The following is a 16,020-nucleotide window of genomic DNA, read 5'->3' on the forward strand; positions in this document are numbered from 1 at the left end:
TGTTTTTCGAGATTTTGGTGACATGATGTCAATCATGCTAGTTTGGAAAGAATATCCCCATTTCACGGACAAAGTAACCCAACTTCAGAGGAGGAAAAGCTAGGATTTCAATACTGGTCCGTGACATGGAGCCTGCATCATTATGACATGGCCTCTGTCCCCATATTCCCATATTCTGTAAGAAAAACTGCCCAGTTAACAAGTAATTGTGTCATGCATGGCTTGAATGGCTGTGTTTTTTGTAACAATGATACTCAAACTTGAGGTCCATGGATTTTATAAAATCACAGAAACAACTAACTTCACTTTAAGGGTATGTACTTCTATTTTTTATTTTCTACACATATGAATTCTTGATTGGACATTTTATTGAGACAGGAATGAGTGTATATAAAGAAAGAAATTCTAAAATATTTGTTCATTAAGCCCAGTGACTTGAAAATAACCTCAAGATCAATTAAAAAATAGGAAGTAGAGGGACCCATAAGTTGTGCTATGAGTTTAAATGACCACATCACAGAAAAGAAAAAGATTTTTTTTTAAAGTATCAACAATAGAAATTGTTCTAGAAGTTTATGTGCAGGAAAATTGGGAAGCCCATTCTTCTCGATTTTCTTTGTGTTTTAAAAAGCCATGCATAGAGCTCTTGCTCTTTGATTGCCCCAAAATGAATTTGGAAGCCTCTAATTAGCATTAAATGGAATAACTTGTAAGTGCCCCCTCCCCTCAGACACTTACCCTTTCTTTTATTGTCTAGAATTTTGTTGGAGGTATCCTTGGACTCCAACAGGCAAGTCAAACTTGCTTTTCTAGTGTCAAATCCAAAATACCAATTAAATTGAATAGGGAAATGAATATGCTTATACATTTTTGACAGCCACTGATAGTGATAAGGCAGTCCTTAGCCATAACTTGAGATCAGTTATCAGGGGATACCAGAGGAACAGAAAGTTGTTTTTTGCCAAGCCCTTGCAGCCTCCTTTCCTCACATTTGCCAGATGGCCTGGAGGTGGCACTTACAGCTGCTTCTGGGAGGAAACTGCTGCAAACACACAGGCATCCTTGACACTGCCACCGCACTTGCTTTCCGAAGGGAAGAAGTCCTGTTTGGAAAAAAAAAACAAAACTCAAATGGCTTCCTCTTGCCCCAACCTTGCTGTCCCGTACCCCTATGTTCTGTCCAGATGAAAAATCCCTCAGCCGCAATGGTTGTTTTTATTAAATTCTCCTCAATAAAAAGCTCAGGCAGGATTTATTAGGTACTCAGGGCGGACGTTTAGTATTTCGCCAGTTATTAAGTGAAAATCAATAGAAAGCAAAGAAAATGGAAGTCACTGCACTGTTAGCGCACCGTTGTCGCCCAGATATTATGTCGGCTGTCTTGTAGATTCATGACAGACGAAAGAGGCCGGGAGAGAACTTTCTGCTTACATTGCACGAGCCAAAGTGGGGTTATTCATTAGAGCAGGCAGCCGGCCAGATGGATTTCCAGTTCAGTTTTACCATTTATCTTTAAAACGCCTGTATCGAGTGAGAAAGAACACTGATATTATGTGATATCAATGGCAGGTTTATGTATCTAAATCAGGATTTATTGTTATTTTGTTCCAAAGACCTTTTTTTCTCAAGAAATACCATTTCACTGGAAGAAAATAATAGCTAAAACCTTGTCAAAGATAACCTTTCATGCTGTCCGTGCACCACTAGCTGTAAAACAAATAGAACCCAGTATATAAATAGTTTTAACCACATCCTTACAAATCATTTCTTCTGAATCTGTTTTCCCCATTTCAATATACATATATTTTTAATGCCAATACATGATTTTGGGTCATTCGATGTTTTCTTTGCCTGTAGTTTAGCTCTAAATAATGTCAGCAATTGTTTTAATTCCATCTAAAAGCTCTAGCTGTTTTGTGTTCTTCTGTGGAATGCCACATTTCTCAAAAGCATTCTTTGGAAAAACAAAGTGATCTGCTGTTTTTTTTTTCTTCCCTGCCTCAGAATGAGCTTTAGAGTCAAAAACACCCATCATCTTTTTTCAACTACTTCAGGGTCTTCAAAAGCTAGGACGTATTTTCTTTTCACTTGAATTCACATTTTTGGTAGCCTCCTCTCATCTAAAGGACAGATTACAGCAGACCTGGGCAGATCGGATCTCCAGTCAATCCCGCTAAGTAACAAAGGTGGCCAAATACCAGGATGAACCATTGTATCCACTTTATAAACAGCTCTCAAGAAAATACAGTCGATATATTTGTAAAATGTCATTAGTGACACTTTGTGATTAGGAGAAAAATTACACCTGTGTTTTGACTGAAGCGATCGCTAATAAAGAACTGTGAATGTATTTTTAAGCTACCTTATTTTTACTTTTTCTATCTGTGGGTTTGGGAAAAGAGAAGACACATTTAGCTTTATATGGATCAATAGTAGATAGTAGCCAGACAAGGTTATTTAAAGACCAATATGCATTTCTTTTTTTTTTTTTTTTTTTTGAGACAGAGTCTTGCTCTGTTGTGATCTTGGCTCACTGCAACCTCTGCCTCCTGGTTCAAGCGATTCTCCTGCCTCAGCCTCCTGAGTAGCTGGGACTACAGGCGCCCACCACCATGCCCAGCTAATTTTTTGCATTTTTAGTAGAGACGGAGTTTCACTGTATTAGCCAGGATGGTCTCGATCTCCTGACCTCATGATCCGCCCGCCTCAGCTTCCCAAAGTACTGGGATTATAGGTGTGAGCCACTGCATCTGGCCAATATGCACTATTAAGTGTCACCGACTTAGAAAAATTATCTAAAAACCAACTGAAGCTTTTTGCTACCATTGGACAAAATTGATATTATATTGAAAAGAAAATAAAAGTAAAAGATAGATTATAAAATATTTGTTCCTTAATAGTCTTCTTTATCTAACTAACTAAATTCCTCAATCAAATTGAAGAGCTCAATTATACCAGGAATCCCTTCTTGTAGTTTTCTATTTAGCAGTTTTTCTCTTTCTAAAACTGCGTTGACAATCCAAACGGAATTTTCCTTTAAATGGCGCCCTCCAATAAAACACAGAAACTTCTTTATAATTCTCACTTTTTAAGAAAAACTATTCTAAAACCCTGTATGAATTTTGCATGTGTGTTTGGACCTGTTGATCGGGAGGCAATAGAGAATAGTGGTTAAGAAAATGGGCTCTGAAATTAGATTACATTAAGTTCAAATCACAGTCTGTCACTCTCTGACAGTATGATTTGGGGAAGTTATTATAGCACTATGCCTCAGCTTTCTCATCTACATAAAAAAGACAATAACCTTATAGATTTCTTGCCAAGAATACAGGGGTCAATATAGGTAAAGTTCATAGACTATCACTTGCTCGATATTAAGTCCTCAAAGCATTAGGTAGCTATTACTTTGAATATACAAAATCCAGAACACCAACTCATCCATGCTGATGTTTTGATTTTCCAAGAAAATGGAATATAGTCCCACAGAGATTCAATTAACCCTCCATTTTCTATTTACTAATGTATGTGGACCCTGCAGAAAGATACAGTCTTAAGCTTCAGCTGTAATGAGAATCTCACTTAAACCAAAATTTTGTATTAAATAAATTTGCCTTAAAAAAGTCTCTTTTTTGTGGGATCAACATTCAATCTGAAACACTAAAAATAGTCTATGGGCAAAAACCACATTATTGATTTATTAATAGCTGTACTGGTACAATAGTCATGAGGCTTAATGTCTGATTGGGGACCTGTTTATAGACATCTTAATTTGTTGAAAACAATGTCTAGTTATTTCATTCTAACAAATAACATTAGCAACACACGCAGTTATGAAGCAAGAAATGATATTGCTAATTAATATGACTTCAGCAGTGAGAAAACTAAGACATTAATGCCAAAGAAAATCAAAGTTGATGACTTGGATTCATTGCCCATATGCATCATGTCACTTGAATAGTTGCCAAGCCTGTGTCTTACTTTGACTTTATAGTGTCAGCCCACTAGCCTTTTATCTTGCTTACCCTCTCTAGACATCAGGTTTCTTACTTGTAGAGGCAGTATAATACGCCTTCTTTATTCACCCTACAGTTGAGGACTGAAGGAGAAAGCATAAAACACTTATTAAAAGAAAACAATACTTTACACAGTCAGGCTGGTGGGAAAATCAGTACAATTAATAAAACAGTGATGTTAGGAAAGAGTGACTACTGTCTGCTTTATTGCCTATTCATAGGTACGCCTACATTTGTTCAACAAAAGTTGTTTGAATGCCAAGGACATGGAGGTTCAGAGCCTAAGTTGGCCCCAGCTGCCTAGCCCCACCCTTCCCTCTCCCTCGGGTGTCTGTAAGTGGGTTAACCTCTCTGTGCTTCAGATTCTTTGTTTGCAATATTGGGATAACAATAGCAGCCAGTTATGTACTAAAGGAGATAAATAGTACCCACTTATGTATTAAGTAAGATCATACATATAAAGTGCTTAGAATAGTGCCTAATAAACACTTCATTATGGGTTCACTATTATTTGCTTTCCAAGTGCACAATATAATGCTGATCAATTCAGAAGACAAGACCCTGACCTCATGAGCTGATCAGAAAATTGGCCTCATCTTAGATCAGAAAATTCAGATAAACATATAGGCAACTTTTATAGGGTGGGATATTAAAAAAGAACATCCCAACTCTTATTGAAGGAATGAGATGGAGGTAGAAAAGACTTCCTTGTGGAAGTGATAGCTAAGCTGAAAAATTAAAGGTGAAGTCAGAAGGTAGAAAAAAGGTGGCTATAAACCTGAGGTGTTTAATGAAACCCCCTGCAATAAATGAATGGCCTATAGCTGCACTTTCCAGTATGGTGGCCACAGCCACATACAGCTATGGAGAGCTTGAAACGTACCTAATGCATGAGAGGAACTAAATTACGTTTGTTCATTTTAATTTTTTTTTTCAAATTTAAATTTAAATAGCCACACGAGCCTAGTGGCTAAAGCACTGGGCAGCTCAGCTCTAGACAGAGGGAAAAACACGTGCAAAGGTCTAGAGATAAGAGAATTCTTCTATTCTGAAGATCTGATATTTTGAAAAACAGCAGATTCTTGAAGGATGTGACTTTTGGAAATCAGCAGAGGCAATGCATGGTTTACTGCAAAGTTCACGCTTTCACTGAAGCTATGGAAAACTACTGAATGATAATAAGAAGGAGAGTGATACAATCAGATTTGAAATTTAGGAAGATCTCTCCAGCTATAGTTATAATAGTAGCTAGAATTACTAACACTTTATAGTTTACACACTTTTTGGATAACCTCACCTCTCTTAATATTCAAATCCCCTGTATGAGATAAATCTATACGTCCTTTTCTATGTCTTATTTATTGTGTCTCCAGTCAGCAGCCTATGCTCTTGCCCATATCCTGTGGAAGACAGACCTGATAAAAGGAAAACATTTGTATGATATCAGTGCGTAGACTCATTCATTAGGATGTTCATAAATTAATCTGGAAAACAGCAGCAGTTACTTCCAAAGAAATGTTTAAGAATCATTTTCCTCAGTGTGACCTGACTGTAAAAGTACAAATGCATTCAGTCGTGGTCCCATGGGCCGTCCCCCACTCCCAGCACATTAGTTAACTCCTCTTGCTATTGCAGGCGAGAGCCTGAGCTGCTCTGTGCGTACAGAGTGATGAGGGATGAGCCTACCTCACCCGGGTTCCTGCGGACTTCTCCTCACTCCCACATCTGTGTCCCTCCTTGCCTCGCAGACAAGTTGAAAAGAGAACCTGGACTAGGCAGGGGTATCCACTGCAATATGCTGACAGTCTCTGGCTGCTGACCTGAATCTCCATGTCAGGTCTGAGTAGATAAAAGATGGCATTTTTGTGAGTGGAGGTGAGGAAGGAGCACAGCCACTCTGCCCTGGAATCAGCGCTTCTTACCAACACACGCACACACCTGCAACATTAACTTAGCAATTCTCTTAGTAAGAAATTTTCAAAAACAAAAATATGCTAACATTTGATTTGATTACATCAAGTTATTTTTTCTCTCTTTTTTAAAGGAGGATTATTAATAAAATCACACTTCCTTAAAAAAAAATAAAACAGGGACTGTAAATGCTGCACTAATTTAATTACTCACTGGCACTGTAAGACACTAATGTAAATATTCTGGTGAGTAGGCATAAGACACTTGAAGTAATTACTTAAGGACTCCCTTTCAAAGAATCTCTCCCTTTTTTATTAAATGCCTTTTAACATTAGCACTTTCTTCCTGACAAATTAAATGAAATTTCATTACTCTCCCTGACTTAATGGCATTAGGCTCCCGCCTAGGTGTGAGTTAACCCTCCCAGGACAGCTGACAAGGGCTCCCACACTCAGTCAAAATGGCACTGTCCTAACTCACAAGAGAAAAGAAGCCTGGAAGAATCCTTTGTGTTTTTACCAGAGCTTCCAGAATTCTTCATTTCTTTGATGTTTTTTCAGCTGTGATCCTTGCAAAAATCTAAGAAACCAGTGGTATTGTTGTTTTCCAGTGCTCTTGAGTTCACCGCAAAAAAAAAAAAAAAAAAAAAAAAAAAGAGTATCTTTCACTGAGACTCTAATAATGACAACAAGGATAGCAATAATGGCAAACAGTTATACAGTACTTCTTAAGTATCTTCTAAGCAATTTACCTCTTTTAACTCATTTAAACCCCAACAAAACACTATAAGGTAAATACTGTTAATTCCTACTCTCAAAATAAGGAAATTAAAGTACAACATGGTTGAGCAATTTACCCAAGGTCACATAGTTAAAAAGCAACAGAGCTAGGAATCAACCCAATCAGCCAGCTATTGTCAGACGCTTTTATACTTATAATTATTGAATCTTCAGCCCTGGATTGACATAGACTTATTTCCATATTCCTTTTTTACATTTGTGCAAATCAAGATTCGGACATGTTAAACGACAAGTTCTAGATCATGCAGTATGAGTCACCCAGGAACTTGTAACCAGCCATGTCTTCATGACAAATGGGCTTCAAAATTAAGTTTCCAAAGGGTGGTCTCTGAAAAATGGTGTTTCTATATCTACTTCATTACAATTATTAAGAAAAAAAGCCAATGATTTACTTTTAAAAGAGAAAAAAGGAAATAGAGATTACGATAAGATTGAATTTATTTCTAATACTTTAGGAATTAAATTATAAAGTGACAACAAAAATTACAGGATAATTGCTCAGGAACTGTGGGTCTGAGGTCCTTGTCCTACAAATCTCAGTATGAACTAAAAACAAATATGTGTTAATTTTTGTTAAGAGAACAGTTGAGAAAACCTTCACAAAGTGAATACTGCAAGAGTCGTTCTGTTTTTAGATAGAACTTGTGCCTGGAAGTATGCCAGAGAGGCACTCCCAAGATACATGTAACACTGATAAGAATGGCGTGAGTGTGAGTTCCCTAAATGGTATCCCTGGCATTTTTTATTTAGCTATCTTTTTTGGGATACATGGTCATATTTTCTACCCACCAAGTTTTACCTCGAATATTTTTAAAGTATACTTATTTTTTTCCTTGTTTAGACCTAACTTTCCTTCTTACTCTTATTTTGGACTTAATTTTATTCTATCTTCCAGAGTTACAATACATTTAGAGGTCTGAACAACACAGAAGCATAATGAGAGAACATTCTATCTCATCAACTTTGAATTTCTGCAGACAGGGCCAACTTTTAATGAGAATACATTTTTATTTTACTTCCCTTCTCTCTATCTGACCCAGTGATACTTCTCTTTGGCTGAAATTGTTTTCTCTACATAATCCTTTTTCCTGTCTGTGTCACCAGTAGCTGGGACTTCCCGATGTCATGTTCCATCTTACCAAAAGGGTGTCCTTTCTAAGACCTCAGGCCATGTGGAAGAAAAATAATCAGCTCAAAGTTCAGAAGACAAATGTTACAAGGGGGAATTTTTTTTTCTCCCCTTGGTTGTTCTTAAACATATGTAGCTTTAAGGATCAGTATGTCAGTGTTTTGAAAGAAGCAAAGACTGAATTTATTTTGGTGGAGTTATCAGATTCTGAGGAGCTGGATCATTTGTTTTCCTCTTGTGAGGTCCAGGTAAAAGTTCATTCCCTCCATGGCCTGGTGCTTCTGACAAACAAAAATCAAGGACCCAAAATAAGTATTTTATCTAAAAAATGTGAACTATCCCAAAACAAACATGAAAAAGCACAGCTGCCAAATTCCACAAGTAAAAAGAGTTGGAGGTTGAGACAGCCCACGATCTCGCTGGGGAGTAATGGGTAAAGTTTGGCCAGCTGCCCTTAAGGCCTTGAGGGACACTCAATCCAATTGCTGTGTCTTAGCGGATGTGAATTTCAAGGTTACACCTGGGTGTTCAAGGGCAGGGCCAAGTGTAATCGGCACTTAGATCATAGATTAATCTTATTTGCCATCTATTAGGTTTGATTCCTTTTCCCTCTCTCCCTCCCTAAAGCCAGGATTATTGTGATAGTTTAAGATAATGGATTCTAACGGAAGAAAGGTCACGCAGGCATGGAGATTTGGAACCTTAAGATAATATGATTAATCTAAAAGCTTCTTTCTCCAAGGGGAGGGCCGCACTTTTCATATGTCTAATTGAGAGAAGAGAGCTGAAAGACCGAGAAAGAGCAACAGCAAAGGAGTGTAAAGGAACTGAGTCCTTGTCAACAACTGCAATTAATTATCATTGTCAGGATGATCTTTCATTAGTTTTCACACTAATAAGATAGATTTGCCTCATGCCTGAGGCTGATAAAACCTTATTGGCAATGTTGATAAGAATATGTCAGTATGGAGAGCGATTCATGGACATCTTTATTTTATTTTTCTAATTTTCCAAAACTAAATGACTAGCTGGATATTGCATAAAGTGACTACATCTAGGTTCTTAAGGCTATGAAATGCAGCAAAAGTCCTCAGCAAAGCAGCATGATTGGCATAATCTAAACAACAGGTAAATGTTAACCATTGTTATAAATGCTATCAATACGTAAGTGCATATTATGTAACCTAAACAACAGGTAAATGTTGACCATTGTTATAAATGCTATAAAAATAAGTATATACATATTATATATTTTAAGGTATGTAGTCTAATCTTATCCCTTTCAGATATTTCAAGATAACCCTAACTAACCAACTTGGAGAGATCCATAGAAGGAAGTGAAGAGTAATATTTATTTGTTTATTAATCATGATGCATCAAGATTCTAGGCTTCTGATAAGAAACCATTAGTCTCGGTCCACTTGTAAGAAAATCAGAAATTAAATGCAAATATGGGTTCTCTACTATCATTTTTTTTCTTTTTTCTAGGACAGAAACTGTTTTACTCTTTATTTATCGTAACTGCTAAAATACATTCATCGTTGTGGCTCGCTGTGATTTTGGGGTTATTTAAAATGAATAGAAATATGTATCCCCTTGCTTGAAATATATATATGTATATTTCTTTTCTTATATACATACATATAGTAAAGCCACTTTCATTACATTTAACTTGCTCTATTGTCCTCATGCTGTTGGACTGTTTAAGGCAAACAACAGAGAAGAGGGATGGACCTCTGGGATGGCCAATTTGCTTCCAGATGCTCAAATGTGTGGCCTTGGGGAGAGAAATCTGTTATTTTAATCTGTAATGTATAATTTTTCTAAATAAGATTCTTCCTTTTAACAAATGGAACTTTCTCGGTTTATTCACTCAGTAAAAAAGAGGGCAACATGTTTTTTTTCTTTAACCAAGATGACAGAATAGGAGAGGATACCATTCCTGAATGTGCAGGACCCAGTACAAGGGCTAAAGAGTGGCAATACAATTAGAATGTGAGATATGCCTGTTTAATATAATCTGTGAGGTAGTAATATATGCCCATCAACATTCAGTGAGATTCTCAAGACTGAACAGTATAAAAGCTATACGAAATAATTAGTTCTCAATAAGAACCATGTAGCCTAGCATGAAAACCAGCTGCATCATGAGTGGAAATGCCTGTGTTCAAATCAGGCTAACACACAGTTGCTTCAAGATGAAGTGCAGATAAGGTAGAGCAAATTGATGCTGAGCACGTGCAAAAATAAAACACATTCCTCTGGGTAAAACTTGATTTTTTGGAAATTTGAAGCTTTTCACTAAATAATGCTTTAATTCATTGACTTCCCAACTTGAAAATATACTAGTCAGTCATAAATTCTTTCTGTAACCCAAAGAAGTGAAAAGAATATTTGTAGATTCTGGGACAGACTATTATTTTCCCATGCTCTAAAACCAAATTTTTATTGAATTTTAAAAGTGTGCTTTTTAACGTGTGTAAAAATGGAGCATTTGGGAGTATAAGAAGACAAAATATGGGGATTTACATGCTGACCTTTAGTTTCTGGCCAGTTGTTACAAGTGGTTGAGATTGAAATGTTCTGGACCAATGTATAATATCAGCTTTTAAATGTTTTGTTTAATTTCAAAGTTTGATAATGGCGAAGAGAAACAAATATTATGTTCTGGAATCTCATTCTGCTCTTCAGAACAACCACCATAAAACACACCAAAGCAAAAACAAAACAAATACTGGTTTTGCCCATTCAGTTTATTCTGAGCTGGAAAGTTCCAGGAAGGCTGGCTGGGCTCCTGTCTGTCATATTCCTTCCTATCCTAATCTCATTCCCACATTCTGATTTTTCCTTTCCTCAGAAAGAGGTGTTGGCATTCAGCAACCCCCATACATCAAAGCTTTACCTAATATATGATGTGTTTATTCTTCCCAGCCACAGGGCATATCACTCTCAAATGACTGACAACAACTCTAAAATGAAGTGGGCCCGAAGTGGGCTCTAATAGTTATGGGAAGCCTCTCTAGTCAAACATAAAGCAAATTAATGTGAGCCCCCTCCTGCACCTTCAGTCTGGAAATGTCATAAAGTAATAAGCGTGGAGACCCTCACAATGTCAAGGACTGGATTTCAATAGATTTACATATTAAAGGCACAGGACACATTTTGTTAGCTCTAACATCAAACTTGTAAGTTTCTAAATTATAAGTTCTTTATTTTAAAAATCAGTTCTTATTGTGGGCTGAATGCACAGATGAGTAATGATATAAATGCAATTGTACATCTATTTCACTCATCATAGTTTAATTTTAAAGGGCGAATTAAGCAAAGACGTGGAAACAACTTGTATGGCTATGAATTACCCGTATTTCTATGGTGTCAGATTGTGTTTGTGCGTATGTATGTGTATCTCAAGACTGGTGTAGAGAAACAAATGAATGAAGGAAATAGAGAAAGGAACAGTACGTATTGACAACAAATTTTTAGTTAATTCTGATTTTACCTCACTCTAACAGTGCCGGGGAAAGTGCTCAAGAGGAATGTTGTTGATAGACTCCATTGTTGTTTTGCCGTAGGAGACGCACAAAAGCAAACTCAACATTTTTTTTCAATCTTTGAACCTGTAATATCCTAAAATATCAGGTCTAAAAATGTATCACAAAGCCATCTACTCTGTGACTAGATGACTGGAGAAGAGATAAGCCTTTGTGTCCCTGATCATCAACTTGCTTGGGTAAATTCCTTTGTTCTCTGGTTGTGTTCGAGATTACTTTCCTACCATGTCGGTCATCAGACTAACCAAGTAAGTTATCAGTATGCCAAGTGAACACAAGACATGCATATACACATTTATACACGTTTTCTGTTTCTCTCTCTCACGTGTGTGTATGCACGCGCGCACACACACACGTTTTGCTTATTTCCTCTGGAAGCAATAAAAAACAACTGAGCACTGTGCATAAAATTGGGAATATACATGAGCACACAAGAAGATTTTGTGTTGTTTTCAGTTGCTGCCAGGATGTCCTAGAAGAATTATTTCTTTCGCATTTCAAGTCAGTTTATGAATAAAGCGCAAGGTAAGCTTTCTTCTGAGTGAATATAAGGCAATTTATCTCTTATCAAAGAAACCGAGTAAGGCTTTCAAACCCTGCTAATTTTAAGGAGGGAAAAGAGCTATGGAACATACATTGTTTAAAAAAATAATTTAACAGCTTATACCCAGATGGTTTCATTAGTTGGATTTTTTTCTTTTTTCTTTTTTTTTTTCTGTTCACTCAGAGCTATAACCCTAGTATTAAGCAAATTTTAAAAAACGCAATTTCTTAGAAAACTTTTCAAAACCTGAAGACAAACAATTGCATCAAAATATGAAAGCAAAACAGAACTACACTTGGGATAGAATATAGTTTATTAAAGTATTACTCATATTTTCCTAATTTTTCTTCTTTAATATTGTGAGCTTTACTAGTAAAATTAAAAATTTATAACATTATTGTTTGTGAAATTTAAAGGAAATCTTTCTTTCCTTTCTGATGTTTTGAGAAACTAAAAAATATACTATTACTTAAATGTGTTCCTTGTGAGAGAGAGTGTGTGTGTGTGAGTATGTGTGTGTGTTTGGCCAAGCAATCATTTGATTCACTGGACCCAAATACATTCCTTCTTGTGTAGGATGATAATTCAGCATCTTACTAATTACAGGGCAGAGTACAGACCAGAAAAGACACTCTTTAAATAGTGTATTCTATAAAGTCAGTTCTAAATTTTTTATCTAGTCCCTTTCCATGTGCTATAATAAGCAAACTTTTCTACTGTGACTTGAGTTACATTTTTTTGTTTTCATTAATTTTATTAATTTTGTTTTTATTTCAGAGGGCATTTCTGCTCTTAAATTAGAACTCTTCATGTAAAAAGAGCTTTCATTTAAATTCTTAATAAAAACTTGGCTTCACAAAGGAAACATGTGTTAAAATGTTTATGCCTTTCAAACAAAAATCGTCTTGTCTTCTTTGTGAATAATCTTAAAAATTTAGAACACCGTGAAGGCAAAAGAAACAAAATCTTTTCAGTATGCCAATTTGTTTAATGCTGCACTACTGAAGCTGCACTACAGTGATATTGCATGATATTCATGGACACTCTAAGGTGTTGAGTTATATACCTATAGTTCCAAAATGTTCCAATTAAGTGAAATTCTAGAATCAATATTAGAAAAGAAGCTGGTAACATCTCACTTATTCATAGAAATAAAAGCCTGGAGCTGCACACTACAGATCCTTACAAGTCAAAAGATCTTTCTCCCTTCAAAGCCAGCAAGAGGAAGAATGATCAAAATCAAAAACGACCTTCTATAAAGGAGAAAACACATGCATATGTTATAAAACATCTTTTTTAATATATTTTAAACTGAAATATATCCAAAAATGTAATCAGCAAGTGTAGGTGAGTTTGTGTGCATTATATGGGGGGCAGCCATGGGTTTTCTGAGGGGAGGATTATAAATATCATTATTTCTATGAACACACAAATAAAAGATTAGCTCTTAATAACAAGATACCACATTTTAAGTGTATATCTCTTTTTAATCAGTCACTCTTTGCAAGTAAGGCTTTATTACTTCTGAGTTCTTGACAGGCACTTGAAAAAAGGTCACATAATAAACTGCTTATTTCTCATTGCAGAAAAACAATAAGTCATCTCTGCATCCATTATTTACCAAATTGTCTTCATTTTTCTTCACCTGCTGTGTTTTCAGCAATAAAGATAAGTAATATTATAAAACCAGCCTAGATATTTTCAGAGTGATCCAGAATTTGACAATGAGCTAGTCTTCTGGAGTTGAGGAGAGTAAAAGAATTAGGAAGAATTTGCTATCCAAGTTGTTTACCAAAATATATTAAAGGCTATTTTTCACAGAAAGATCCATCTGGAACAACAAATATATGTATTGGAAAAAATGTTTTAAATAAATCTAAAGTGATGCAATAAAATTTTATTATACCATTTCCTTTCAAAGAAATTATATTTTCGTAGGTAAATAAACACAAAGTACTTTCTTTTCCAACTCTTTTTTTTCTCTCTTCACTGCTCTATCATTAATAATTTCTGGCCTCAGTAGAAGTCCTTGTTGCATAGCAAAGAAATATTTTTAAATGTCTTAGCAAAGAAAATAAAGTATCTAAATATGTTTCCTTACAATTAGAATAGCTTAGCAATTAAGAGCCTGTATTCAAGGGTCAGACTGCAAACCCACGCTCTGACTCATGTGTGCACTGAACTGGTTGAGTTTCTCTGTGCCTCGGTGGTCTTATCCAAGCAAAATGGTGGTGATGTGGTATATAATGTCTGGTTAAGTAAATGGCCCAAGACCATGCAACAAACAAGTTGAAGCTGGGATTTGAACATAGACAATTTAGATTTAACATCTGTGCCCTTAACCAACAGAATCTAGCACATGCTGGGCCCATTAAGGCCCCTTAAAGAGCTTTCAGAAGACAATCTGGTACGATGGCCCTGCCATGTGTCACTATTTTATTCGGCAGTTCCAGCCTGGTTCTGTCACATTGTCTCATCACAAAATTGGATTGCACAGAACTCAAATGGAGAGGACATTCAAACTCAGGAATGTGGAGCACTCATCATCTGCTGTGGTCAAGGAGACAATCTGTGAAGAAAGTGAACAAGGCAGATGGAGATAAATTCAAAAACAGAGATCCAAAAGTCTCCTAAAAAAGAAAGGAACAGGAATCTCCCAGTTCCTGAGAGTCTCCCAGGCTCTCTCCCTTGATGCTTGTGAGTTTTCCTGACAGCTTCATGCCCTTGGTCCATAGGAAAAATTTGTGACCTGGATATATGTGTGCATGTGTGTGTGCGTGTGTGTTTGAAGAAAGGTCATGAGATTTATGTCAACTTAAGTTAGTTTCTATTCTTTATACAAATGAAGTGTCTTAAAACATATTGGTAATACTTTGCTATTTTAATTGAACTTTGGTGCTTTTTTTTTCTTGTTTGATAACTTTCTAATAAACATGTCAAAACCCTAGCATTTTCTCGACTCTTCTTTCAGATCCATTATTCCCCAGCTCAAGAATACACCAACCCTAAGTCCTCTCTCACCCTCTTTTTTGGGCTCCAGCATCTCTGCCTTTGCTCAACTCTTTCAAACACCTACATTGTCTGCTCCCAGAGCTTCCAGTTAGCCTCCTACTCAAGTTCAAACTCAATAATCCCTCCTCTGCAACGTCTTCCAAATCATTCAGGAAGAATTGATAATTTTCTTATTTGTACTCACACTGCATTTTATATATTGCCTTATACTATATCATGTTTTTGTTAGTGGTTAAAGTGTTTCCCTCCCAAGGTCAGAGGCTGGGCAGTCTGTGTACTATTTGTCCTTTTAACCCGATTACTTAGGTTGGTGCCTGGGACATAATACGTGCTCAAAAACATCAAAATATGTTTCTGTATGACTCAACTCAGCAATATCACTGGGAGTTCATTTATGTGTGTGTGAGATTTTGTGAACTCTCTATATAAATGAAGAATGTTATTTTGAAGTGGCATATATATGTTAAGAACTATATATGGCACATCGTGTTCAACATAATCAGCAAATATAGTATTTATTGAAAATGGAGGGATACATTTTTAAAAAGTTTTCTGATAACAATAAGATAGATTAGGGTTTTCTGCTCTTTTTCTAATAAAACTAAAAAATTAAAAATATAGAGTCTGAAAAAATTAAGTTTTTGAATTAGACTTACTTATTCAAATTGGAAGATTGTTTCATTATTCATACTATTAAGAAATATATATCTTTGTGTGTGTGCATGCATACAAAGATTTTAAAATGTGAAGTATACATTATTTTCTTCAGTTCAGCCAAAAATGTTTTTACAAATTTACCTCCAATTCTTATTTTATTATTCTGAACCCTCTACATTTGGCAGTATAGTATTGTTATTTTTAAATCATTGTATAAACATCCTAGCAAGAAAGTCTTTCTTGTTAAAGAGATATTAGTCAAAAGATACAACTTTTTCATTATACAGAAGGAATAAGTTCAAGAGAGCTATTGTTCAACATGGTGACTATAGCTAATAATAATATTATTGTATTTTTGAAAAAATGGAAAAAAGACTTGTGGGTGAATTGAATAATTATATAT

General features: G+C 35.8%; 1 long non-coding RNA gene across 3 annotated transcripts in view; it reads right to left on the reverse strand.

The window, feature by feature from the left end:
* Nucleotides 1–301: 301 nt before the first annotated feature.
* LOC134760225 (uncharacterized) overlaps nucleotides 302–16,020 on the reverse strand; it is a 30,149-nt gene continuing 14,430 nt past the window's right edge. Inside the window, exons 1-4 of one of the 3 annotated variants that reach the window (XR_010137254.1) lie at nucleotides 7,117–7,351; nucleotides 6,444–6,538; nucleotides 1,432–1,521; nucleotides 302–1,103 (exon numbers count right to left, since the gene is read on the reverse strand). This is a non-coding gene — a long non-coding RNA (uncharacterized LOC134760225). Of the gene's footprint in view, nucleotides 1,104–1,431; nucleotides 1,522–6,404; nucleotides 6,539–7,116; nucleotides 7,352–16,020 lie in introns of those variants that run through there. The other 2 variants (XR_010137253.1, XR_010137255.1) reach the window with 2 other exon arrangements.

The sequence above is a fragment of the Pongo abelii genome, chromosome 16, assembly GCF_028885655.2.
Source record: "Pongo abelii isolate AG06213 chromosome 16, NHGRI_mPonAbe1-v2.0_pri, whole genome shotgun sequence".
Taxonomy (NCBI): Eukaryota; Metazoa; Chordata; class Mammalia; order Primates; family Hominidae; genus Pongo; species Pongo abelii.